The sequence below is a fragment of the Larus michahellis genome, chromosome 2, assembly GCF_964199755.1.
Source record: "Larus michahellis chromosome 2, bLarMic1.1, whole genome shotgun sequence".
NCBI lineage: Eukaryota > Metazoa > Chordata > Aves > Charadriiformes > Laridae > Larus > Larus michahellis.
In genome coordinates, this window is record NC_133897.1 from 166,592,162 (window position 1) to 166,619,991 (window position 27,830).

At 42.8% G+C, this 27,830-nt stretch overlaps 1 protein-coding gene across 8 annotated transcripts in view; it reads right to left on the bottom strand.

The window, feature by feature from the left end:
• TSNARE1 (t-SNARE domain containing 1) overlaps nt 1-27,830 on the bottom strand; it is a 521,888-nt gene that overhangs the window by 218,424 nt on the left and 275,634 nt on the right. The window lies entirely within an intron of this gene.

Genomic DNA, 27,830 nt, shown 5'->3' on the forward strand with positions numbered 1-27,830 from the left:
CCTCCGAGGACGGGGCATTGACAACTTCCCTGAGCAACCTGTTCCAGTGCCTCACTACCTTCACAGTAAAGAATTTTTTCCCGATATCCAATCTAAATTCACCCTCTCTCAACTTGAGGCTGTTACCCCGTGTCCTGTCATAACACTCCCTCTCCATCCTTCCTATAGGCCCCCTTTTAGTTACTGGAAGGCTGCTATAAGGTCTCCTCGGAATCTTCTCTCCTCCAGGCTGAACAACCCCAGCCCTCTCAGCCTGTCCTCATAGCAGAAGTGCTCCAGCCCTCTGATCATCTTCATGGCCCTCCTCTGGACCCACTCCAACAGGTCCATGTCCTTCTTGTGGTGAGGACTCCAGAGCTGGATGCAGTACTCCAGGTGGGGTCTCACCAGAGCAGACTAGAGGGGCAGAATCACCTCCCTTGATCTGCTGGCCATGCTTCTTTTAATGCAGCTCAGGATGTGATTGACCCCCCAGAAGGGCTGCAAGCATGCATTGCCAGCTCATGTCCAATCTAAACCTCCCCTGGCACAACTTCAAACTCTTTTCTCTCATCCTCTCACTTGTTACTTTGGAGACCAACCCCTACCTCTCTACAAGTTCCTTTCAGGTAGTTGTAGAGAGCGAGAAGGTCTCCCCTCAGCCTCCTTTTCTCCAGGCTAAATAACCCCAGCTCCCTCAGCCGCTCCTCATAAGACTTGTGCTCTAGACCCTTCACCAGCTTCATTGCACTTCTTTGGACAAGCTCCAGCACCTCAATGTCTTTCTTGTAGCGAGGGGCCCAAAACTGGACACAGTACTCAAGGTGGGGTCTCACCAGTGCCTGAAAGACAGGACCTGCCTTTCAAGAGAGACAATCACTGCCCTAGTCCTGCTGGCCACACTATTCCTGACACAGGCCAGGATGCAGTTGGCCTTCTTGGCCACCTGGGCATACTGCTGGCTCATATTCAGCCGGCTGTCAGCCAACACCCCCAGGTCTAATTTTGCCAGGCAGCTCTCCAGCCACTGTGCCCCAAGGCTGTAGCGCTGCATGGGGTTATGCAGGACCTGGCACTTGACCTTGTCAAACCTCATACCACTGTCCTTGCCCCAGCAATCCAGCCTGTCCAGATCCCTCTGTAGACCCTTCCTACCCACAAGCAGATCAACACTCCCGCCCAACTTAGCGAGATTTGATGCAACTGAGGGTGCACTCGATCCCCTCATCCAGATCATTGATAACGATATTGAACAGAATTGGCCCTAGTACCAAGCCCTGGGGAACACCACTCACGACTGGCCACCAACTGGATTTAACTCCATTCACCACAACCCTTTTGGCTCAGCCACCCAGCCAGTTCTTTACCCAGTGCAGAGTATGCCCATCCAGTCCTTGAGCAGACAGTTTCTCCAGGAGAATACTGCGGGAAACAATGTCAAAGGCCTTACTAAAGCCCAGGTAGAAACATCCAGGGCCTTTCCCTCATCCATTAAGCGTGTCACCTTGTCACAGGAGGAGATCAGGTTAGTCAAGCAGGACCTGTCTTTCAAGAACCCATGCTGACTGGGCCTTGATCACTTGGTTGTCCTGTACATGCTATGTGATAGCACTCAAGATGATCTTCCCTGGCACTGAGTTCAGGCTGGCAGGCCTGTAGTTCCCTGGATCCTCCTTCCTGTCCTTCTTGTAGATCAGTGACACATTTCATAACTTCTAGACAACTGGGCCCTCCCTGGTTACACAGGACTGCTGATAAATGATGGAAAGCGGCTTCGTAAGCATCTGTTGTTCATTTTAGTGCCCATCCCAAACCATGACACCATCCATTGCAGCACTGCACTTATGCGATTCATCCCACTAGGTTTCCATGATTGCAACCATATCATAGTTTTGCAGCTGCACAATGGTTTCCAGTTCCTCCAGTTTGTTGCCCGAGCTGTGTGCATTGGAGCTCTTTCTTATGCATGCAGATTACCAGTAAAATATTAGATGGTGTCTTACATCCCAAATCCAGAAATCTTATGTTCATCTTGGATCAGCACTGTGAATTACTGTCCAGTAATTAAAATGACAGTTATGAATAACAAGCAGATCACTCTCTGACCAAAGCAGCTATCATTCAACAATGGCATTTTACTTTGCCAGTTTTGCTTATGTGTCATTGGCAGATGAGGAAGATGCTCTCACTGAAAAAAAGTCTAGGTCATTTAAGTCTCTAAAGGAAAGAGCTAATATTTATAGAGCAGAGTTGGTGGATTACATGTTGATGTCTGCTACATCTACATTTACAGCTCAGCAAATTGCACTGGACTCCCTTCAGAGTCAATGGAGGGCCAACAGTGGACTTGAGGAGTTTAGATTAAGGGTTACATATTTTCAAACTGTCTGGGACTCCAAAATACTAACAAGAAAATTTTAGAGAAATAGTGAAACAACCTTAGACCTATTAACTGAAAATCCATGTGGAATAAGGTGACTATTCAGAAGACCAGAAAAGCGAGTGTACAGTCTGAACAGAGCAAATCCTGGGAATTAGAGGCCAGCCAGCTTAATGTCAGCCCCATGCAATCCTCAGTGGTACTGATGATGGGACAAATAATCAAATGTATGATTTGCAGTTGCACAAAACTCAGCAAGAGAATGAGCAACAAGAAGTATGTAATTGTCAAAACCACCTAATATCTTTCTAGGGCAGGGCAACACACCTGAGGAAGGGGAGAAGCAGCAGATGGCAGATACACAGGTAGAGCAATCACAGCCTAGAAGAAAGAATTGTAAAATTGGCTGGGATACCATATTTAAAAACTAATTCTCCATTAGTAATTCTCATAGGTCCTAGACTGGGAGGATGCACTGAGAGGAGTTCAACCTCATGGAGTTCGACCTCATGAAGTTCAACCTCATGAAGTTCAACAAGGCCAAATGCAAGGTCCCACACATGGGTTGGAGCAATCCCCAGCATGAGTAAAGACTGGGGGATGGATTGAGAGCAGCCCTGAGGAGAAGGACGTGGGGATACTGGTGGATGAATAACTGGACATGAGCTAGGAATGTGTGCTTGCAGCCTGAAAAGCCAATCATGTCCTGGTCTACATAAAAAGCAGCGTGCCCAGCAGTTCGAGGAAGGTGATACTCTTCCTCTACTCTGCTCTCACGAGACCCCACCTGGAGTACTGTGTTCAGCTTTGGGGCCCCCAACATAAGAAAGACATGGACCTGTTAAAGTAGGTTCAGAGGAGGACCATGAAAATCATCATAGGACTGGAACACCTCTCCTGCAAAGAAAGGCTGAGAGAGTTGGGGTTATTCAGCCTGGAGAAAAGAAGGTTCCGGGGAGAACTTATAGCAGCCTTTCAATCTATAAAGGGAGCTTCTAGGAAAGATTGAGAGAGACTTTTTCCCAAGGCCTGTAGTGATGGGACAAGGGGCAACGGTTTTCAAATAAAAGAGGATAGATTTAGATTGGACATAAAGAAGAAATTTTTTACAATGAGGGTGGTGGTGAGACACTGGACCAGGTTCCCCAGAGAAGTCATGAATACCCCATCATTGGAAGTGTTTAAAGTCAGGTTAGACAGGGCTTGGAGCAACCTGATCTAGTGAAAGATGTTCCTGCCCATGGTGGTGGGGTTGGACTAGATGACCTTTGAAGGTCCCTTATGACCCAAACTATTCTATGATTCCATGAGTTCTTCATAGGTTTGTCCCGGATCCAAGACTAATCAATATTTTTCAGTAATGGTTTGAATGATGGAGTAGAAGCTCAGAAATATTTTGAGCCTGTCAGATGATAAAATTATATTTCAAAGTGATCTTGTTAAATTGGGGAAACACTACAAGAAAAAAGAATGTCCTCAAATAATGAAAACACAAATAGACACAAAGAATAGGAAACAATTTTCCTGACAGAAGTCCTCAAAAAAAAAAAAATGTGGTGAGGGCTGCTCGGAGCAAAGCTGGCATTTGTGACATGAAGTACTGTGTCTAATTTTGAGCAATAAATCTCAGGTGGACCACCTGCAGAAAGTTCATAGAAAAGCCATGAGAATGATCAAAGGTTTCAGAAACACACCCTGAACCACAGTAGTGTGTTTTCCCGTGTAGAAAAAGGTGGTGGTGAGGACACACACATGAGAATGCTTTTTAAATAAGTGAAACTGTTGCAAATAGGAAAAGAATAAGCTGTGGTCCATATCCATCATCCATAGGACAGAAATTCATGGGCTTAAACTGCAACAGAAGATATTCATACAAGAAGTTAATGGTTTGTGTAGTTGATCCTGTCTGATAGCTGAGTTGGATTTGATGATGTTTAAAGATTGCTCTTAACTACGCTTGTCTAATATTCGATGCAATCAATACAAACCATCGAAGTCAGAGACAGACTATTTCAGACACCAGCCACAAACCTCCTATCAACTCCAGTCACTAAACTGATTAAAGCACGCACCTCTCCCTCAGCTTGTACACGTTAAGACAAATTCAGCAAATCTCTGCTCTGCTAAACATCCCTGTCCACAAAAATAAAAGGCAAAACTCAATAAGCTTTAACCAACTTATCAATAGCAACAAAGACATTTTCTGTCATTAAATAGCAACTGATAACAATCAGACAGCAGCCTCTTTAGCAGGGAACAATAGCATCTGCAGGCAGGGAATCCTTACAACAGTGTGCCATCTATCAGCTGTGCGTAAAAACAAACCACAACCAACCCCTGTCCCAAAGGCTGTGTTTAGAAACCATCAAGCATGTCTGCAGTGACAGAGCAGATACGCCTGTGCTTAAAAAACCACTAGTCACTCAGCAGAGAAGTAAGTTATCCTGCCTTCGTTCCCACCTGCATTGGGTCCCCAGGGAAATGCTAATTTAGAAGAATTTGGATTAATCTCTCCAGTTTATTAGAAAGTTTTAAGCATTTATGTTCAATCATGCTCAGCTTGTGCTCCCTGAATACAGATCAGCTTTCAATGGACTGGTTTAGTTTTATTTTAATTTGCAAATGAGGAAGGTGAGGGTCTAGAATTGAATGGGGGATGGCTCAGATTGTTCCCAGCAGCACACAGGTGCCTCTGGCTCAAAGAGTGAAGCTCTGGGAGAGCTGGCTGGCTCTAGGGGTGTGGGATGAGAAGTGGAGGGACTGTGGGGGCTGTTTTCAGACTGAAGGTACCTTGGAAAGGCTACTTTGAAGATTGTAGATAATTTTTATTTTTTTTTCCCTTTCAAGGTAGACTGGCAAATAGAATAATTTTCCAACACAGAGGACTTTAGGCACTATACCTATCATACCACATATTATGATATGTCACAGAGCATGATGTAGATACATATATATTTGACTTTTTATTAATACTAAGTAATATCAACATACTTATATCAGGCCTTGGGGCACTACACTGAAGAGCCACTGAAGCAGTTCAAACACTTCTGAAGGAGAGAGGAAACAGTCATTTGATTGTTTTTTGGCTGGTGACAGCCTATTAGTTCTCACTGCTTGATGATGATTTGGCATAAACCGATGGATTGAGCTCTCTGTCTGGTCCTTACCAACCACTGGTCATCTGTCAGCAGGACGGGTGGGGTATACTAACAGTCAAACACAACTGCAGTGTTTCCTTAGTTGCTAACAGGAGGAGGCAATTCATAACAAAAACAGAACAAAGCTTTAGTTTCCTTAAGAAAAACCAAAACCCATAAATTGCATTTGTTTGTTGTTGCCTGGATAGTTATAGATACTGACAGCAGACTCATTTATCTGATGAAATCTTTTACAGACACCCTTGTCCTGTAAGACCCAACCTATGCCTTCCTTAAGGCACTCTGTCTCATCACTGCTTTCCACCAGGAGGCTCGATAAGTCCTTGGCTCGTACTAAACATCAATGTGCTGTCCCACACACTAAAGATGTGCTTCTCCACGTTCCCACACCTGAGATGACCTCTAAAAACACCAGCGATGTTCTCTGCTTCACTGCTTTTGTCCTCCAGCCCTGACCCATTCCCCACCTGAATCTGTCTGAGCTTTGTTCACTTGCATCCATACCATGTCTCTCCCATGACACGGTGATGAGAAGGTGATGGAGACACTTCACCCATTGCAGCTTCCCAAGTGCCAGAGGCTGTGAAAGCTCTAAGAAAGCTTTGATTAGTAGGTGCGCATCCTCAAGGGCACATAGAGTCCTTCAGCTCCTCACCAGAGCTTAAAGGGTCCTTTAAATTTGGGCTTCCTCCATGAGCAGCTACTGTCCAGCCAGCCTCAGCTCAGCAGAAAATTGAACATATACCCCTTTGCATATTTTGCCTCTGAAAGACCCCAAATCATGCCTGTAGAGTGGCCCCTGCCTTTGCAAAGTGTGCACCATCAGGAACAAGCTCCCCTTTCTCAGCATCATTACACTCTGCCACATTTCGATTTATTGGACTCTCAAAATGGTTTAGTACAGGAGAGTGTTTCTGCCCTGATTCCTGCCCTTACATGTGCACTGAACCCTCACCTCTGTCTGAAGCCTTTTTGGGTTTAGTTTTGTATTTTTTCAGTGTCGTTTTTTTGTTTTGTTTTTGTTTGTTTGGGTTTTTTTTAACAGAAAATAGATTGCCATAAATTTTGCCCTTTCAAGTGTTTAGTGACAGAATGGAGTTGCCCTCAGTCACATCTGTTTATCCTGGTAAGCACATTTATAAAGTGATTTCCCATCCTCGTTATTCTGTCAATGACATTTCACACTGTAGCTACTTTATGTAGCATTTTATCACTTGTCCTGAGGGCTGCTGACAGCTGCCAATTTCAAGGCTTCATTCCAATCTTAATTTTCTTCTTTTCCTTTTATTTTTTTTTGCCCCCGCCTCCTTTATTTCCAAGGTCTGTGGGAAGAAAGGGGAGTTAGAGGAGTGCAACGAACAATGACCATTTCCTCTCCCTTTTAACACGGAGAAATTATAATCCCATAATGTGAAGTTGCATTACCGAGGAAAAGTTAAACTTCAGGAAAGTGTAACCACATTTCAGTTGGCTATTGGACTTTTCACTTTCTCCTGATAAATTCTCTATTAATGCTACTGGCTTTACATTTCCCTGCTCCCTTGCTGTGCAGAAATTGGATTGTTCATCTCCCAGGGAAGGCACTTTACATTCTTGCTTGCTGTGATCCTCCCGCCATCCAGAATTACCTAAATCAAACCAGAATAGGCTACAATCTGGCTCAAGCCCTAGGAGAACAGGAATTTTACCCAAGGTATTATACATGCATATTAGCCTGTCTTGAGACAGTTCTCTTCTTGCCACAACACTTACATTTCCATCCAAGAAAAACACCACCAACACGAGGGAAGAAGAACTGAATACTTTGTTTTCACTAAAAGAATGGGAACACAAACCTGGTCCAATTGAAGCTGACGGCTACATTTCTATCAATTTCAGAAAGCTTCTTCCCACACTACTTCTCTCCCCCAAAACAGAAATGTCCATATACGAGCTTGTTTTCCAGTGGCCACAAAGAGATTATTCACTGTTAGAACAGTAATGTCTTTTGGTCTTCCAAGCAGCCAGCAAAAGCTAGAGCACGAAAGAAGCCACAGGGTTAAACCCTTCACATGGGCAAAATATTTTTTGTTGTTGTCTCAGACTGAGCTTTGCTCATGACTTGAGGGTAAGTCCTGGTTTGCTCAGAGAGACTTGTAAGTAGCAAGACAGCATCGCCACCAGGAGCCTTTGTAAGACTTAGAAGATTATAAAAACTCATTCCTTTGGAGAGGTGGGACCAGATCATGCATCCTGGGTTGATGTAAATGTGCTCCACACCACGATGCTGAGCAGCTGAACTTTGAACGATGTAGTAGATATTATTCATACAGACTGCCTTGCAGATATCGTCCCACAATGGTTCTGCCAAAGCCAGATCTGAGGGCAGGACTGAGGGTGTCATTTTTGTATACGTTTCCCTCCTTGACACTCCACTTGGAAATGATAAACAGGTCTCTCCTATATTTGTCCCAGACTTTGTATGTACATACATTCTTCAGATGTGCATGTGGACAGATCGATCTTTTATTTGCAGAAGTGAACTCTGCAAATCCTTTAGGTTGCAAGTCTTTTAGATACCACAGCCACACTAGGAAAATATGTTTTGTCAGCTCTAGGAATCTTAGCCTGATTCGAGATACTGTTGCTAGTTCGCAAGGTCATATCAAAGTATGTGTTACATCATTCTCCAACAAAGAACAAGATATGAATTTCATCGTGAGGTGAGCCAGCCATTCTGTTACTCACATTTTCACTTAGCTCTCCTAAATTGTAAAAATAAATTTCTTCTTCTGATCTGCAATCAACATTATATTCAATTATTGTTTTTTTTTTCAATAGAATTGATTTTTTTTCCCATTTTACTTGTGGAACATACTGTCACATTGGTGAAAGGGCAACTTGCCAGAATATTACTTAGATAATCCTGGCATGCCTAAATGGAAAGCTTTTCATTTGTTCAATTAAAAGTAAGCATCAAAATCAGGACATTGTTTTTCTTTAATTTCATTATCACAGACTGACAGCTTGTAAATGCCTTTACTCATGGGGTCATCAATATATGATTATCAAGACTATACTATGCCTCTTCTCTCCAACTACAAAAGACTCATCATGACCAAACCGATGGGGTAAATCAAACAATGCTGTTATTTGGCAGGGCGGCTGGACCAGATGATCTCCAAAGGTCCCTTCCAACCCCTACCATTCTGTGATTCTGAGATTAAAATACTATGCCACACTCTCAAGAGTAAGCAGAAAATGAATTGGTCTCTGAAAAACAAATACCTAAAGATGCAACATTAAATTACAAAAGCTTCAGGTGACAAAAGCTTCTTAACTTACACCCAAAGTGAGAAGGTGATCTAAGTGATGGGGATGACAGAAGCAGGCATGCAGCACTGCCATTCAAAGAAAAAGAAAAAAAAAACAACACAAAAATGGTGTTTTCTCAAAACAGTCTGGTCAAGAAGAAAGCCATAGGTATCAGTGATTACAGATGTATGTCTGAACTTGTGAGATAAACAGCACTTCTAGTAAATAAAGAGAAACAGGATGATCGCAAGTCAGCTCATGGTAGAACAGATGTCTAAAATCACATTGGATGAATGATGCCCTAAAAATCATTGAATCACAGAATGGTTCGGGTTGGAAAGGACCTTAAAGATTATCTAGTTCCAACCCCCCTGCCATGGGCAGGGACACCTCCTGTTAGACCAGGCTGCTCAAAGCCTCATCCAGCCTGGTCTTGAACACTTCCAGGGATGGGGCTTCCACCACCTCTCTGGGCAACATGTCTTCTCATCGATTATTTTGAGACCTTAAAATGAGGTGAGGACATCCACATCCTGGAAACCTACAGCTAAGGAAGAGTTGCTCCAGATGACAAGACATCCTAATGACCTGTAGTATCCAACAGCTGACTTGCTAACAGGAACATCTACTCTGTATTTAAGAACGTCTGTTGCAGATTGCCAATTACAAATAACTGAGCTTTAAAAAAGACTTGGCTGTTAGAATGATGAATAGAGTAATAGAACCTTTACACATCATGGTAAAATGGCTAAAACAGAACAAAACAACAGAACAAAACAACAGAACACATGCAAGGCTGTGATAGCCTGGTCCTTGTAAGGAAAATCACAGCTCAGTTATCCTTTGCAATTCTTTAAATGAGTCAATAGCTCAGTGGAAATGAAAAAGAAACTATAAAACAGTTGTTTAATTCTTTTTTAGATTGTAAATGTCTGAGATGTTGTCACTCCTGAGGTGACTGCAGAAGGTAACTACCATGGATTGAGGTACAAAACAATGTGAAGTGCAAAAGCAGGTCAGGAGAAATAAGAAGGAAAAGGGAAAAAAAAAACTAACCCAAACCAAAAAGTAGGTCAGTTTTCATCATGACAAAAGGTTAACAGTCAGATGCCTCTAGGCATTTAGCTGGATGCCATGTTGTTAAATATCTTTATGAGTGCTCCAGGAAGGGGAATCATTGGTGAAGGGAGAAAAAAGAATACTAAAAAACAAGAGCAAAAAATCTCAATCTGTTATCATGATGATCCTGTAAATTCTGCATTAACGTAAAAGCTCTATTCAGGTGCAGAAGGCTGTAACCCTTGGTCAGCACCCTTGGGGCAGAAATTAGATATAGAACTATCAACAAACCCAGGACCACTTGAACAGCCTCATCTGGAGGGTACGTAGGTGGAGAGGGCATAGGTATCCAAGCACACATGGCACTACATGGGTTACAGGTCGAGCCACTGACTACCCAGAGACCTTTGCCAAAACCTTCAGGCAAGCCTTGAGACTGGAGGATAGAAAAACCTTCCAAGAAAAATAAAACATGGAGCTGAGTAAGTAACTGGCTGTCTAGTGAGAAGCAGGGTGTCTCCAGACCCTGGGGAGGACCTGGCTAATAATAACCAGGTCTTGAAATACCCTAAGAGCTCACCAGCTCCAACAAGACTGAATTTGCGCAGCTCAGCATGGATCTTGTGGGACAGGCCAGCTGGATGGTAAAGCCAGATTGCACCCAGCGTGCAATGGCCAGTGTGTAGGACAGCGAGCAGACAGTTGTCTAGAAAAGGTGGAATAATGAATAACATAGACCTGGTAAACAAAAGATGTAGATGTCAACCGCTGGGGACAATGTGTGGGGCAGAAAGAGATTGTACTTCTGCAGTCAGGCTTGCCAAGACTGGAAAGGGCTTTTACAAACATCAGAGAGACCTAAGCACTTTCAATAATATGACAGTGAGCGATGTTCAACACTGATGAATGTAAGTGTAAGAAGGGAAAATTAAAATGGCTCGTACAGCTCACATGACTCTACATTTGGCATGCAAGTTCAGCAGACAGACTCAAGCAGCCCGAGAAAAAACGCTGCTTAATGCATTGATGCCTTCCAAAATAGCAAACAAGATATTAGGAAACACAATGAACCGGGCAATAAATAACACAAGGTTGCCAGTCTGGCACCACTTACCAGCTCCAGCCTCACTTAGAAGGAAAGGACTAATTTATCTCTGTGCTAATGCAATACGGTCAGTGAGTGCCAGCGCCTTTGTTGTAGACGGGAACAATGTGGCAGAGGCAGGTGGCACTTCAGTGGCACTCCTGCCCCTGGATCTCAGAGGACAGGGTCCTGCCTCGCCTGGTTTGAAGGTCACCAACCATCAAAGAGCCAGCAGTACAAAGCCATCTGCTCAGCCACCCCCTCGGCTCAACCTGCCACAACGTGGTGCTGTCCTGACGCCCACGGAGAAAACCCACCTGTGGAACAAAGTGCTGGCTTCTCACAGCTCTTCTATTGTGGCAGTCTTTTTGATGGCACACAACAATAGATGCTCTAACACCACAGGCATCATGAGAAAAACATTTGCAAGAGGTATTAATGTAACAGTGTTTAACCTAACCCTCACCACGCTTACACAGAGTGCTGCAAAATTAATTAATACTGCTGTTTCAGGGGGAATGGAGGGATGGAGAAGAGAAAAGAAAGCTCAGATAGAGCTAGATCTGAAACCAAGACTGTTCACCATGGTATAATAACCACATTCATCTCGCGGGGATGCACCGGTGCTTTGGGGACACCATAACTGTAAAAATGCGTGATATGGCACTGTCCCTAATTAGGAGGTGACGATGCTGCCACGATAATGGAGATACCCATCTTGTCCCTCAGCCTGGCCCAGACCTCCTCTGTGTTGCACAGCTTCCAGCCCCCAAATACTTGGTCTGCCCTCTGCCCGCAGCAACAGCTGTGGTCCCATGAGATCTTCCCAGGCCCAGCAGCACACAGCAGGAAGGAGCCAGAAAGATGCTCCATCTGTTGGCTTTTCTCCCTCCAGCAAAGGGCCAGGTTAAAGTACCAGTGTCCCAGGCATGGGACTGGGACAACAGGGAAGGACCGCTGCACCCTGATACAGGGGGATAACATTGTACCTTGAGGGAGGAATAAGGAGAGAAACATGTTGAAAGATGCTCTAGCATGGCAGGATCTGTTTGAGTGTGGTTGTAAAATACCTTGTGCTTCTGCAAAAACACCCAGGGGAGAGGAAAGCTGTGGACGAAAGAAATGCTGTTTACGCTTGTCTTTGGAGGTGTTTGAAAGTCATTCCAAAAAAGACACCAGTATTTACAGCTTGTAGAAATCAGCATTGTAGTCAGTTGTCCTACACCAATTTCCAATAGCTGGGCAACTAGCCGATAACCAAAGTCGCTCACTCACCAAATTCGTAAAGGGTGTTTGAGGGGAAATGACCTATATTTAAAACCCACTGATTTATTTCCTTGTGTCTCTCTCCTATGAGGTGACACCTGAGAAGAAGTAATAATCTTTCTACTGTGGTCCAAATAAAAGGAAGGAAGTTCCTCTAAATCTTAATAGGTGAGTTGTAAAAAGTTGTGACATTCAGCAGCACGCGAAAGACTCAAGACTAAAAGACGCAGAGTCCTTAATCCTTAGACAGGAAGACGGGTGACTGGTAGAGAAATGCACGGCCAGTTCCCTGTTTGCATTTAAAGCTCTTTATTCCCTGGCTCAGCAATTCCGCAGTGGCATTTATTTTTAATGCTTTATTTTTGCAATTTGACTTTCTAATGGCAACACCTGAAGTCACCTTCCTTAACCCTTCACAGTGATATAAATTAGAAAGAACAACAGAGGAAACAACTGAAGGAACGTGGCTTATCCCTGTCAGACCTCAGTAGGAGACAACTCCCTCTTAAGCAATCAGCACCGATGTGCAAAGGTGCAGGATTTCCTTTTATTTCCTCCAGATATGCTCAGGGTGGGAGTACCTAATCCCCAATGTCCCTGCATCACAACCCTGAGATATATATTTATAAGCATGAGCTGAAATCACAGAGGCAGAGAAGTCATGGGGGTTGCTTTTAATTTTTTTTTCTGCCCTTTTTATTTTTCACCTGCAGTTAGCAAGGGATAAAGAAGAAGGAGAGAAATGCATCCTGCAACAACTGAAATGCTCCAGAGAGTTCATCTTTAGGGTTATTTTAAAGGATAAATATAGAGACAATTCTAACAGAGCAACTTTTGGGTCCTGGCTGCTGGTAGCACCTGCTAATCAAATCAAATCATAGGGACTGTTGAAATGAGACTAAATGTGGCATTCTGCTGAATCATTGCAGATCTAGCCATCCTTCCCTTTGCCTCCTTGCTGGCCTCCCACCCTCCCTTCAATATCACTCCCCACTGTCCCCATCCCATGCAAAAAATACCAAGAATAGAGAGGCACTTCTGCTCTCATCTGAGTTTTGTCAAAAAAGGCCCAAATCCCTGGAAAACCACAGGGATGGAGACTCTCCAGGAGCAGTTGTTGTGCATGTTTTGGGCCATGGGGAGAGCACATGGGTTACTTCGTGCAACCCCCTCCTGCTGCAATGATCGGGTACAGCCAATTGCTTGTCACCAAATTAATTTCATGCCTGAAAAAACTGAAGCTTTCCGAAGGCGTTTTGTTTCACCAGAAACCTGGTCAGCATTGAGGATGGAGAAGCTGAAAAGATTCATAATTCCTCAAAACCTCGAATTTCAGGCCAGTCCCTAAAACCAGCCAGGCAAAGAGGCAGTAACTGCTTTCCTCAAAAACTTATCCCACACATTGAGTTTTTTCTTACACGAGAAAATAGCAGTTGTCTTCCTAAAGAGAGTGCAAGAGCTCCCAGAGCTGCATGAGATTTAAAGTTGTTCCTCCTTATCATTGCCAGATATCTGGGATCCCATCATTCCCAGGGGAGAAAAGTGGCGTTTGAGAAGCTTGACAGGAGCAAAATGCCCCTGTATGTACATGGGCTTTGAACACAGACCCCTTTTGTGAATGCAGCCAGCAGCAAACCATCATTCATAAAATCAGCATATGCTAACTGAGGTCTCCAGCACTCAGCTCTGAGCACTGTACCTGCGTTCCCCATGGACATCTGTCTGTCAGTCCCACCACGCGCAGGAGATTACTCATCTTTTAAAAGCTTCACAGCACATGGTCTGACAAAGCTGACGCTCCCGTAAGATTTCCCCCAGGTGTCTTTTATGTGTACTAGCATAGGAGCAGCTCTTTTCCTCCCTGCCCTCCCTCCTATAGCCTCATCTTCCTATCTCAATATTTTTCAGAGGGCAAGAAGTTATCTTTCTCCTTGGCAGTGCAATCTGCTACGCACCTTCAGAGAGACGGGCTGCTATTTAGCTTCTCTTGATAAAGTCATGATATCATGGGCGAAACTTCAGAGCAAAGCAAGCTCCACCTGTAGGGCAGATCTGCCTTCGGTTACAAATGATGATTAGCATTTTCCTTGAGCTTCATCCAAGCCAGATAGATGACAGTGTGTTTTGTGAACAGGAGCACGTTCCATCTGCCTAGCAATTTAAATAAGGGGAGAAAAATTAAAAGCTAAATACTCCAGATCTTGTATTTGGATCTCTCATCACAGCGTGCTCTGAAGGGAATTCAGTGTGGAAGTACAGAACAAGCAGCGTTTTAATCCTGGCACTGATACTGACTTTTTCACGGGTCTTAGACGAGGCATTTACATTTCTATGGAGCTCCACTGGCAGGGAAACAATTCATAATGTCTCAGTTTCCCCAGATGTGAAATGGGGATAGGAGCGCGGTAGGAAATCTGCAGCAGCTTTCATTCCTCGTGCGCTGCCTGGGCAGGAACTGACAAGGAAAGATAGGGATTCGGGAAGTGTGGCTCCAAAAATCACCAGCACCAAAGGCAGAGTTAAAGGTAAACAGATGTTCATTGGTGTAGCAGCACTGCCTGCTACGGGTACATGGAAAGGAGGAAGTCTTAGACATTCATGAGAGTCTTTATAGTGATGCAGAAAAGTCCTTTTAGTCCCTGACAGCTCAGTAGAAGACGTTGAGAATTACACTAAAAAAACCATCTGGATTTGTTTTGATCTTCGACTCAAAGGCCTTCCACCTCCTCTCCTTCACCGGTGATCCTTCACCCTTAAATTAAAAAATAATTCAATTCTTTCTCTCAGCAAGAAACCATATTTTCAAAAAAAACCTGTTTTTTTTTTGATGCCTGCATGAGCAAATGGATGTTTTTAAGCATTAGTTTCCAGTTCCCTCCCTAAATAAAGCAAGTAAACTTTCACTGCATGCTTCAATCCACCCACATCTACGTTCCACTTGCTGCTGGAGAAGACAGGCCTGAACTCTGCTGAAACATGACCCTGGTTGTAAGTGCTTAAACTCTCTGTATCAAAATAGTCCCCTCCTTCGCTCATAATGAACTTACAATATGCATGGGAAATACAGAAGGCAGAACACTGCATCAGCCCAGGTGCTTGTATGGTTACTACATTTCCAGGAAGGGAAGGAATATTTAAAAGCTCTTGTGCTTTGCTGTTTGAGGTTTAATATTTCAGGCTAAACCACTTGCTTCTACAAGTTTTATGAGACTAACAACACCCTACTGAGCACTAGAAATATTTTTGTGGGGTCTTGACTCATACAGGCTTCTCAGTCAACTTTTATGCTATCCATTCTTTGCTTCTTTTTCCTGCTTGACTAATGAATTAATAAATACAGTAGGAAAGCAATGATTCCAACATACTCTGTTGGGACGTATTCCTCAAAAAGGAATACCGCTCAGGAAAAGCCTGGAGAAGAGATGGTTCCGGGGAGACCTTATAGACCCTTCCAGTACCTGAAGGGGGCCTACAAGAACGCTGGGGAGGGGCTGTTTGCAAGGGCATGTAGTGATAAGATGAGGGACAATGGTTTTAAACTAGAGCAGGGCAGGTTTAGATTGGACATTAGGAAGAAATTCTTTACAATGAGGGTGGTGAGACACTGGAACAGGTTGCCCACAGAATTGGTGGAGGCCCCATCCCTGGAGACATTTCAGGCCACACTTGATGAGTCTCTGAGCAATCTGAGCTAGTTAAAGACGTCCCTTCTTACTGCAGGGAGGTTGGACTAGATGACCTTTAAACGTCCCTTCCAAACCAACACATTCTATGATTCTATGATTCTAAAAAAGTGTTCAAATAAGTGCTCAAAAATGATGCATCTATTTGGCCTAATCCAGCAAGTTCAATAGTGGTAGCCCCATATTAACACTCTGTTGAATCTTGATTAATGTATTTCTTGCCTTAATAAGGTTTTGTGCTGCTAATTGTGACTTATGGTGAGGTTGGTGTATGGCAGCATGATTTTGCATCAGTACAGATAGAGCAAATTCATGCTGGTCTATGAAGGACTCACAAGAGATGCTTGCAGGACGGAAGGGGAGAAGGTTGCACAAGTGGCACAGAGTCCATTAAAACTAAGAGATGGCCAAAGGGGCAAAAATGTAAAGAATATACATAATTCTTTGGGAAAGAAGGACAATGTGGCAGTGTTTCAGTGTTCTTTGAAAGTACACAGGGATCTACAATGCACAAACATCAGCTCAGAAAGAAAAATAACTTCTGGTCTTGCATTCAGGACATTGACATCTAACCCTATTCACCCCTAATCCCTATTTCCCTCCTTTGACTATAAAGAGACGCTAAGCAACACTTTAAGCAGAAAAGTCTGCACTTAAGATATCTGCATCTGGTCAGGTGAATTCCACTACAGGGCACCCACCATTTTCTCTCCACAGCCACACTTTCAGATATTTCTTTAATGATCTATAGACCAGCCAGCTCCATCTGCGTGACCAGCAAAGGGCAGCTCCAACAGCTACTCATAAGGTCAACATTGTTATCCACACTCATAGCAAACACATCAGTGAGGACTCAGGACCAGCCAGAGCATATGGACACATTGTCCATGGGATGTCCACAGAGTAACCCCACTGATGGGACACAGACACACTGGGCATAGGGCCACCTCAGAGGACTACCCTTCCAGGGAGGTGCAGACACCGGCATGGATGCTGTCCCACACACCTGACTGCTACCCATCCACCTGACGGAGAAAAGGATGTTGACATCCTAATATCCTAATTATTCTCCCAAATAAATGAAAATGTGTTGTGAAAGAGGAAGAAAAGCATGAACCCCCGCCTGTGGTGGCAATAAGTGGAAGAGGAGGGAGAATGAGAATGACTTAGGACTTCACACAGGCAGGGAAATAGAGATGTCTTGGCTTTAGATTGAAGCAAGATTAGCACATGAACTTTTGGTAGCCCTCAGTGGTGCAGTCAGAGGAGATGGAGAGATAATGGGATCACAGGATCACAGGATAATTAAGGTTTTAAGGGGACACAGGAGAGCCCTAGTTCAGGTTCTCACTCACAGCAGGACCAACTATGAGGTCAGACCAGGTTGCTCAGAGGTCTAGATAAAAAAAAGAAAATTGCGCTAAAATATTTACATTAAAATTTACATTTCTTTATAACGTCTAGGTGAGTCTTAATAGTCTTTCTGCCTCAAATGTGCTGCCTGGTGGCCTCAATACAAAGGGGAACAGGAGACTTCAATGCAGGGAAGGAAATGACAACCAGAGGAGATACACTGGATAGATAGATAGATGGTGAACAGGGTGGTGAGAAAATACAGTTCTATAACATCCTCTTTTATAAAGGACTAATTAAAAGTATTAAAGAATACCTGAAGATGATAAGCCTGAATAGTGTAGAGAGCATAAGCTAATACTGTCTTTGGCATCAGCCTCTAAAATTTGACATCCACTACTAACACTGTTAACATTGTGATTTTCAGTCTAATTTCTGTGAGGATATGTGAGAATATTACTGTCAAGGCTAATTTATAAAGAATCAGGCACCTTTTGGTGAATAGGAGGGCACATGAACCAGTCTTGCTGTGAAATGTGGATTTCAATCACCTTCTTAGTGATCTCTTCCCTTATTATCTCTATAGAGTCTTTTCTTTACACTTGGTTCACCCTCCTGTCTCCTGAGCTGTTCAGGGAGGGCTGACTCCACCTCCAACCAGTGAGGTCTCCATGGGATGCTCCCAGGCTTTGCCACATGAGCTTTTATGTATTCATGACATGAGCCTAACCTGGTTTTATTCTTTCTCTCTGGATTGGGGAAAATTTTGATTTCCCTACCAAAAAGAAACGAAAAAGAAAGCATGTCACTCAGACCAGGAAGGCAAGAAGTCAAACCTGCATTAATAGCTCTTGAGAACACTGTTAAGGGATCTTGGCTAGTTGATGGGCTATTGATCTACGTCATTATTAATTAGCGCCAGAGAACCAGAGAGTGAATTGCTCTAACCTAAGTAATAGGTGAGAGTGGTAATTCACCTCTGGGGCAGAAAATTGCATCCACAAAAATAGCTGTATCGATGAGGCATATGATGTTTGTACTCTCTGTACTAACAGAAATACGAGCAAGATATTACCTTTATCGAGACAGTGATCATTTGGCAACAAAAAAATAGGCAAAAGCACAGTAAATGGAGGAGGAAAGTAACGCATCCTTTTAACAAAGAAAATACTAACACTTAAGCAAGAAAACCTGCAGAAGCTAAACAATATTTCATCACAAGCACTAGAGATCTCTCTCCAGCTCTGTACCTTACCAATGTACCTTGACAGTCAATATACAAGTCTTTAACTCAGCTCGGTTTCTGTAGAGATATATATATGCAGATGAATCTGCCTAAAATTCTGATTATTAGCAAATAAAGTGTGTCAGCACTATTTTCCCCTTCTGCAGAGGAAATACTTCACTTTTAGTAGGTGCTAAAGTCCATCCCTATTCAGCAAAGCTCTTAAGACATACGTAAGTGATATGCTGAATCAAGGCTTTCATTACTAGCTCCTCCATGCAAATTCACTGAAAGGAAGAGTACATGAAAAGGGTTTAGGGCAAGAGTCTCTGACACTAACAGTCTTTGGATAAGGCACTGGGAATCTAAGTAAGAAAAGGAAAATTATCTCTAGCACTCAGTGGAAACCTCTCCAATTTAGTTAAAAGCACTTTGCTACACACAGTATTGTCATAAGGTTACACCTGAGACATAAGAAATGTCTAGGGCTAAAAATAAATGTTATATATTCCTGAATCCTCTCTGCCTTGCAAAGCGAGATCCTAGGTTGAACACACATCCTCAATGAAATACCAATTCCAAAAATAGACAAGCTCTAATAATTTCTGTGAGGGGAGGAAGAAATACAGTTTTAGCCATCCAATACGAAAAAGTTTGGACTTTTGCAAAGTCTTTTGGATCCTAGCAAAAATCATGTGCCAGCAGAAAGGCTATGAGGAGAGAATTTTCACAATGTATTACTTGGTGGTATTTCACTCTTGCCTCTGTGTCTGGATGTACTGGGTTTATGGGCCAGATGGATGTATAGCAATATACTTAGAACAGTAGCATTTAGTAAACAGTGGACATGGAAAGAGAAGGAAATACAGCAAGAGCTTTCTGTGGGTGCATGTGATTTTTGTATGTTTGCTGGTTTAGCTTGCAATTGCCATCTATACCATTCTTTAGGTTGCTACTGAGTTGTGTATACTCCATGGAATGCACCAGGGAAAGGATCCTGACTCCTCAGCCATTTGGTATGGACTGGTTGAAGCCATACTGTGGGAGACTAGCTGTTGACTAAATATGTTCACACTGCAGGGCACTTCATTTGGATATTAGGAAAACTTTCTTCACCAAAATGGTTGTCAAACATTGGAATAGTCTGCCCAGGGAAGTGGTTGAGTGACCATCCCTGGAGGTATATAAAAGATGTGTAGGTGTAGTGCTGAGGGACATGGTTTAGAGGTAACTTGGTAGTGTTGGGTTAACGGTTGGACTCGATGATCTTAAAGGTCTCTTCCAACCAAAATGATTCTATGATTCTGTGATATCCTCTGGGTCTCAAAGCCCTGTTAGGCCTGAAATGTAATCTTATTTTCTGTGTGTTTTCTCAGGTTATCATGAAAGACCTCGGTCACAGCTTGATGGAGCAATTTTCTTCTAGCATGATGGCCAAGGTCCTCTAGCATGATGATGTTCTGGGCTCTAGGACATGATGAAAAAAGTATATGGCATTTCAAGCAGCATTGGGAATTGTTCTGGATGAAAAAGACAAACTTAAGGTAATATGTAATCGCAGTTTCTTGCTGGAGAAGACCAAGAAGCAGAGTGTTTTGCTCTGGAAAGAATTAAGTCTGTACCTGCCTTGGCAAGTATTGCAGAGCAGCAGGAGCAGATGTACACAGGAAAAAAAAGGATGTTGCTGGGGACCCAATATCCAAAATATCCATGAAGTTGTACCTCCAGCCTGTTCCTGTGGACTGAATGTCTTTTATCAGGCAGAGTCTAGGAGGTGGACACTTGCAATATATCATTTAATGGAGTTAGATCACACATTAATTTAATTTCTGAGCTCTGAGAATACTCCGAGAAGTGAACTAAAACAAAAAACTGTGCAATTCTCACCAAAATGTGAGCCAGCAGTGTGCCCAGGTAGCCAAGAAAGCCAACAGCATCCTGGCTTGTGTCAGAAATAGTGTGGCCAGCAGTACTAGGGAAGGGATTGTCCCCCTGTACTTGGCACTGGTGAGGCTCCACCTCGAATACTGTGTTCAGTCTTGGGCCCCTCACCACAAAAAAGATATTGAGATGCTGGAACAGGTCCAGAGAAGGGCAATGAAGCTGGTGAGGGGTCTGGAGAACAAGTCTCATGAGGAGCAGCTGAGGGAGCTGGGGTTGTTTAGCCTGGAGAAAAGGAGGCTGAGGGGAGACCTTCTCACTCTCTACAACTACCTGAAAGGAGGGTGTAGTGAGGAGGGCGTCAGTCTCTTCTCCCAAGTAACAGGCGACAGGACAAAAGGAAGCGGCCTCAAGTTGCGCCAGGGGACGTTTAGATTGGATATTAGGAAAAAATTCTTCACCGAAAAGGTTATCAAGCATTGGAACAGGCTGCCCAGGGAAGTGGTTGAGTCACCATCCCTGGAGGTATTTAAAAGATGCCTAGGGACATGGTTTAGTGTTGGACTTGGCAGTGTTAGGTTAATGGTTGGACTCAAAGATCTTCAGGGTCTTTTACAACCTAAGGAATCTAGGATTTTATTCTATCATTCTAAAACTGCCTTTCTCATAGAAGCCAAAACATTTGAATAGACACAACTTAAAGCAGGCTTGCTCCACAAAGAAGCCTGGAAGTTAACTAGCACTTGTTCAATGAGGATGCTTGAGAGACCATCATCTGGATTGAAACAGGGAGTGTATCAAAACGACAATGAAAACACGGAAACAGCACTATCCCATTCTGGGCAGAGCCTCTGAAACTCCAATTAATAAAACTTTTCAGTGCTGACTGACACGACACTGGCAGTTTGAAGGCAATGATGTGCTAAGGTTGTGGAGATTGCCTATGAAGTGTATTGATGTGAAGGCAAGTAACTGCAGTTTTAAGCAATGCTTAAGTTGTGGAGGCCACAAGGGGACAGAGAGGGGAGACGTGGGCAAATCAATATGCAACGAAAACGGTCACTGCATGAGTCTGCTGGAATAGACTGCTTTTTGTTCTCAGTACTTGCTAAGGATTCTTCACATTTTCAAAGTTATTTTCAGCTATTATTTTCACATATCTCTTATTTTGCCCTCAGGCTTGCAGTTTCTCACAAAATTTACCCTTAATTCACCTTACTACTCCTCTTCCCTAAATGTCAGTCAAGACTAAAGGAATTTTTTGTGATCAAATCATCAAATCAATAGGGCTGCAGTTGTGCAAGGACATGGAAGGTACCTGTTCTCGGGCACTGAAACCACAGCTATACACTTCGTTACACCCATATCATTAAGTCCCCTTACCCTCTGAACAGGGTGGCTGCATTGAAACTGCTTATGGAGAACATATTAACTCTCAAACTGTATCAATATGTGGGCAAGCACTGGCTAATCTGGGTCAAAAGTGGGCCAGGGTACGCCCTAACAATTTACAAGTGGAATGAGCCAGTTCTAGCATCCTTGGTACAGTTTAATTTAGTAGTGTAGAAATTGTCTAGAAATCTTTCCATCAGCACTTGTAACCTCTGAATCAGATACATGGAGCTTTTTACGCATTTCTTCTGTTCCGCTTTGGTACAGCACCGAGATCCTATGTACAGTCTGCTGCTGTAGGAGAAAGGAACTGACAAATGGGAAATAATTGAGAATAGAGCACTGAAGTGATTGAAAAGCAAGGGAGACTGACTTGTGAAGAGGAGGATAACTGTTAGCATTTGAGGAGTTTAAAAGCCAAAGGGGAAGAAGAATTATTTGCAGGGTCCAGTAGAGTTTCACTAGGTGCGAAGAGCTGAGAATGAGAAAGGGATCTTTAGCAAGAACAGAGGGAAGCATTTCATCAACACCGAAGCCTGCTGGACCGTGAAATAGTCTCCCGAAATAAATGGTGTCAGTCCTACAGCTCAGGTCATTTTAAATTAGACTGGCCAAAATACTTGTGCGGATTCTTTAGGGAACAACTCAATACCAAGTCCCAGGGATGGCCATGTCAACCTCGCAGGCAGCTCTGCCGCTCATGATAATTAGGCTCCACAGCGCTGCCACGAAAAGAGTGCTGTTTGACACACACAGCACCAGATCTTTCACGTACGGTGCTTGTCATGGTATCGTGTTATTTATACATTACTCTGAGTCGAAAAGTCTCTGCGAAGAGGCAGGCAGAGGCCTCATAAGTCAAACCCCTGGACTATTGAAGCTGATGAAAGATATAAAACAGCTTGCATTAAACCTTCTAAACTGCTAGCATCAGTGAGGGATTTTACTGAAAATACCCCTCAGCAAGAAATGATACATCGTAATGAGTGAACAAGGAACAAGTTTGAACTAACAAACACACTCTGAAAGACTCCATGAGGCTTTTTTTTTGTTTTATTTTTATTGTATTTCCTTTTCTGTCTGCTTACAAATGCTTGACTGACAGGCGTGGAGGTTGGCATCTATCACTTCTTTTCAAAACAGATAGGTAAGGTACATCAACATTTCTCAACACCGACCCAGAGGGAACAACCTTTCCTAAAAATAAAAGCATTTCCTTCATACCTGTTGCCACAGCGTATCCAACTCTCCTTCTCTTTTGCCAAGAGAAGCGTCAACTTAATTGAAGTTCTGTTGGGTTTTTTTTTTTGCTTCCTTCAGGATATCCTCAACTGATGATGAGAAACTGGACAGAGGTATTCTTGCCATATATTCACTTGCCACAGGTTAGTAAAGCATCACCAAACAGCATCAGCTCTCATGCTCTGATGGCCATATATTACTGGAGAAAACTGTCCACCTTCTCACATCAGCCAAGTTAATAACTGAGTTCTGCATTAAATACAAAAAGAAATCAAAACCTGTGGAAATACCCCAGGGAGCAAGGGAGGATTCTTCTTGTTATTTACTGTGTCTTCTGACTGAAATGAGGAAGGAACTTGTTAAAAAACTTATTCTCCCAATTCCCTCTGAGGTGCAGGATGATGCTTTCGGACTCATTGTACAGGTAAGTGATTCAAGATCAGTATGATCAGTGCCCAGGGCACAGAAGGAGTTGATGGCAGAATTAACACTTGAACTAATTTCTTCAAATGCTTTCCTAGCACCCTTCCACTGGGGGACTCTCCATGGCTGCACAGGCATCTACAAGTGATGGTCTCCAGTTTGCAACGTCCATCCAGTCAGTAGTGGTTAATCATTAAGCTGTTTTTCAGCTAGACTTACCTTGTATTCATTTGGTCTGAATGACTGGCTTCCTGACTGCGAAGTAATTTGGCACCTGCAATTATCTGTTTAAACTGACAGGCATCTGCTGGTTTTCAGGGCTGAGAGTTGATGTCGTTCGTCCTGGTAATGTCAGGTTTGGAAGCCTACAAAATGGACAGCTGCCCACGTCCACGGACCGAGCTCTTACTGCTGCTGCCCTTCCTTTGGAGGTGGGGAGAAAAAGGGGTGTAGGGAGGTCAGGATAGATGAAGCGAACCTTGCTATTTCAGGGACAACCGTTCCCAATTCCAGGAGCAAGCCCTGCTCTCCACATCTGCCCTTTCCCTGGTATACTTCTGCTATACTTCTGTCTCAGCTATTTTCCACTCTTCATGGTAGAATAATGCTCACTGATGTGTTAGCAGCCTGGGAAGCACAGGAGTGGGATGGGAGACTGTGATAAGAAAGGATTGAGGGTTGCGGAGGAGGTGGGATGACCTGGTGGTGACTCCCAAGGAAATGGTGGTGGGGTCTGGGAGGGTTTCATCTCGTCTTCCTTTCTTATGACCTCTGGAGAAGCTGTCTGCATTGGGAGCATCACTGGAGACTTTCTGAATCAATATGGCATTTAGCATCTTTTTTATAGGTCTTTCCAGTCACCAGCTGAAATTCTGAAGTTCCCCATTCAAGGGTTACCCATTTGTTCCCAAAGTTTTATCTCCTTCTGTTTTTCACTTGACCACAGGTGCCAATGAAAGGCATGGGACGCTAAATTATATATATTTGCTATGACAGAGCTTGTGCCAGCACTGAGCACTGACAATGCACATTACAGTCCAGCTCATGTATTTCTGATGGCACATTTTACAGTGCTATATATAAAGTTGTTATGGCATCTATTATTCACTGCCAATACAGTTCAAGTTAAAATAGGTTTTATATAACAGTTCAAAGCAATATTTTAAGAAATAACACTTGTGTTAAGGCTGCTGTGTCCTACCAGATTTTGACATTTCCAAGCAATAAAGATCTTTATCCAAAATGTAAGGTTTTGGCGAGACATCTCCTTTGCAGACTTCTCTATTTTTAATCTGCAAGCAATAGCAAAAGAAGCCCATTTAAATAAAATGAACAGCCAGCTGAACTTTTGACACAGCTGTTATCTTTCTAGGTGGAAACTGTGAATGCTGAAAAGTGCCTCAAGGGATCTTCATGACAGAGAACAACGTCCCATTAACCTGAACCTCTGAAGAGATTCTGGAGATGTGGAAAACACACAAGTGGGAAAGAGTCATTGGAACATTAAGAAGATGTCTATTATGGGCACAATTTTATATCTGTTTTTCAGGACACAAGAGGGGAAGAGAATTTATTTCCTCATTTCTTTAGCAATGAAAAAGGTTTTATATCTGTTCTTTCAAAAAGGCCAAATTCAAGGTGTCTTAAAAAAAGGCCATTACTGGTACCAGCACCATAAGCATTTCTAAACTTGTGTGCTAATCAGTGTGGCCCAAAAGATATGATGTTCTAGCAATGCTCTGTGACCTCTTCTGTACTGCTTAAGGTCTACATGTTACTGGTACTAGTTATGAAAAAAGTAAAAATCCCAGAAACACCAATCTACTTGCATAAGAGGTGTTTTGCACAGCTTTGTTCTTCATTCTGGTCCCCAAAGAGCAAAAGAGAACAAATGCAATACATCAATTTGGCAATAAATTTAGTTTATTAGCTGTGTTTGACAGTTAGGAATAATGTTTCCTTTTAACCTTCTTACTGGTTTTGAAAACATATTGGAAAAAAGCTGTAAGGCTGGCTAGGAGCTCAGTGAGTCCCTTCTCTTTACACTCAAAACTTCTAATGAAATCAGGGAAGTTTTAATGTGCAAGATGAGTCCTTTCACAAGAAATAAGTTCACGTGGGCCAACAAACAGAAAAACAAAACTTGGTGAAAATGATTTAAAAGCACCATCTGCTTATTCAAACACAGCTGAGGAGAGGTACGACACAGTCCAAAACTCCATTTCATTTTCATTATATTTCTTTCAAAAGAGATGCTAAATAAAATACTATTCATCCTAAATGTTTTCCTCCTGAGGAGAAGTGTTTAAGCTATATTGAAAATTATGCTTGTGGAATGCAGTCTTCCTTACAGGATCAACATGGATCTGTGATCGCAAAGCAAAATTGACATAGCTATAATGGTGGTCAGCAGCTCAAGGGAGGTGATTCTGTCCCTCTACTCTGCTCTGGTGAGATCCCACCTGCAGAGCTGCATCCAGCTCTGGGTCCCTCGGTACAGGAAAGACATGGACCTGTTGGAGTGAGTCCATAAGCGGACCACAAAAATGATCAGAGGGCTGGAGAATCTCTGCTATGAAGAAAGGCTGAAAGAGTTGGAATTGTACAGCCTGGAAAGGAGAAGGCTCCAGGAAGACTTTATAGCAGCCTTTCTTAAAGGGGGCTTATAAGAAAGATGGGGAGGGACTCATTATCAGGAGGTGTAGAGATAGGCTGAGGGATAAGGGTTTTAAACTGAAAGAGGGTTGATTTAGACTAGATATCAGGAAGAAATTTTTTACACTGAGGGTGGTGAGACACTGGCCCAGGTTGCCCAGAGAGGTGGTAGATGCCCCATCCCTGCAAAAATTCCAGGTCAGGTTGTATGGGGCTCTGAGCAACCTGATCTAGTGGAAGATGTCCCTGCCCATGGCAGGGGCATTGAACAGATGACCTTGAGAGGTCCCTTCCAACCCAAACTATTCTATGATTCTATGATGGAGATGGGAAAAAAAAAAACAAACAGGTAAAAAGAAAGTGCACACACTCTTAGGAAGCAGAAGGCTGAACAGCATTAACTGCATAAGCTGAACAAGTTATTCAGAGGTAAAGTCCTATTAGGCTGAAAGGTATACAGGACCTACCAAATCAATAGATATGCAACCTGCACAACACATGAGTGTTGCATTTATTTGGAAGCTACCTAGGGCTAGGACTGGATTCCCTTAACTCACCCTGAGAACCCCATGTGGCCCAGTGTGGCCCCATACAGAGATGTCCATTTGTGGCACAGAAATGCAATTTAAGCAGCAAAATAAGGATCTGTCTAAGCAGACGCAATATACCTCTTGATTTTTCAAAGGCAGTGCACTTGAGGCTGGCTTGAGGTTTGTTATTCTCCACTGCCTAATGAGCAAACACTCCAAGTTTAGTTTTTTTCTGGTGAAGACGGGGGGGCAATGTAAAGACGGAAAGAAAAAGGCAGTGACCATATTTCAAACAAAAGGTTCACAACAATATTCTTTATGTCCAGAACACCATTTCAGAAATACCTTTGCATCCACCTTTCTTACACGTCAAAGTGCAGGAACATCCCAAAACATGCAACACATTTTCTTACAATAAAGTTCACTCAAGTTTGACCTGGTAGATGCAAAGAGATACCTCAATTATGAAAGGATAATTCATGCCCAAGGATAGTGTGAGAATATTCTTTAACAATTTCATCCCTCGTAATGCACACAAGCCCACAAAGCTCAATCATCTCTATTCAGCAAACCATAACAGAAATTAGACATACACTAACCTTGACCCACTCCTATAAAACTATCAAAATTTCTTACTTACAGTGTTGAATCATCTGTAACTCTCACTGTTTGCAAACAGAGGTCAACGCTTCAAAGCACCAGCCTACAGCAGGAACATTTGTCCCCTTTTTGCACTGTTAACTCAATCACAATTCCTGCCATACCGCAACCAAAATCTATTCTGATAAAATTAGCTCAACCCAATTAAGGGACAAAGTATAGTCCTTAATTAAATGTTCTGATTATTCTGAAGCCCTCTTTTTTTTTTTTTTTGGTTCATCTTGAGTTTAGGCCTGTAAAAGCATACAAATTAGAAAGATTTAAAATGTTCTGGGTTTCCTCATTTATTGCTTAAATTTGAGTAACAAGAGTTTCCCAAAAGCACAAAAAGAGAAGTATAAAAAGAAAAAAATGTGGGATGTTTAACTTATTCAGACTTCTTTTTGTTCCTTTTTCATATTTTATTTATAGCACTTCTAAAAAATGGAGAATAAAAATAGTATGTCATGTCTTCATTTAAGTACACTAAGAACATCCAAATACTTTGATAAAGCAAAAATATTGAATTATTTGAAAATGTTAACAAGTTATTTCCTTTTGTCTACCTATTATTCTCTCTAATGGTA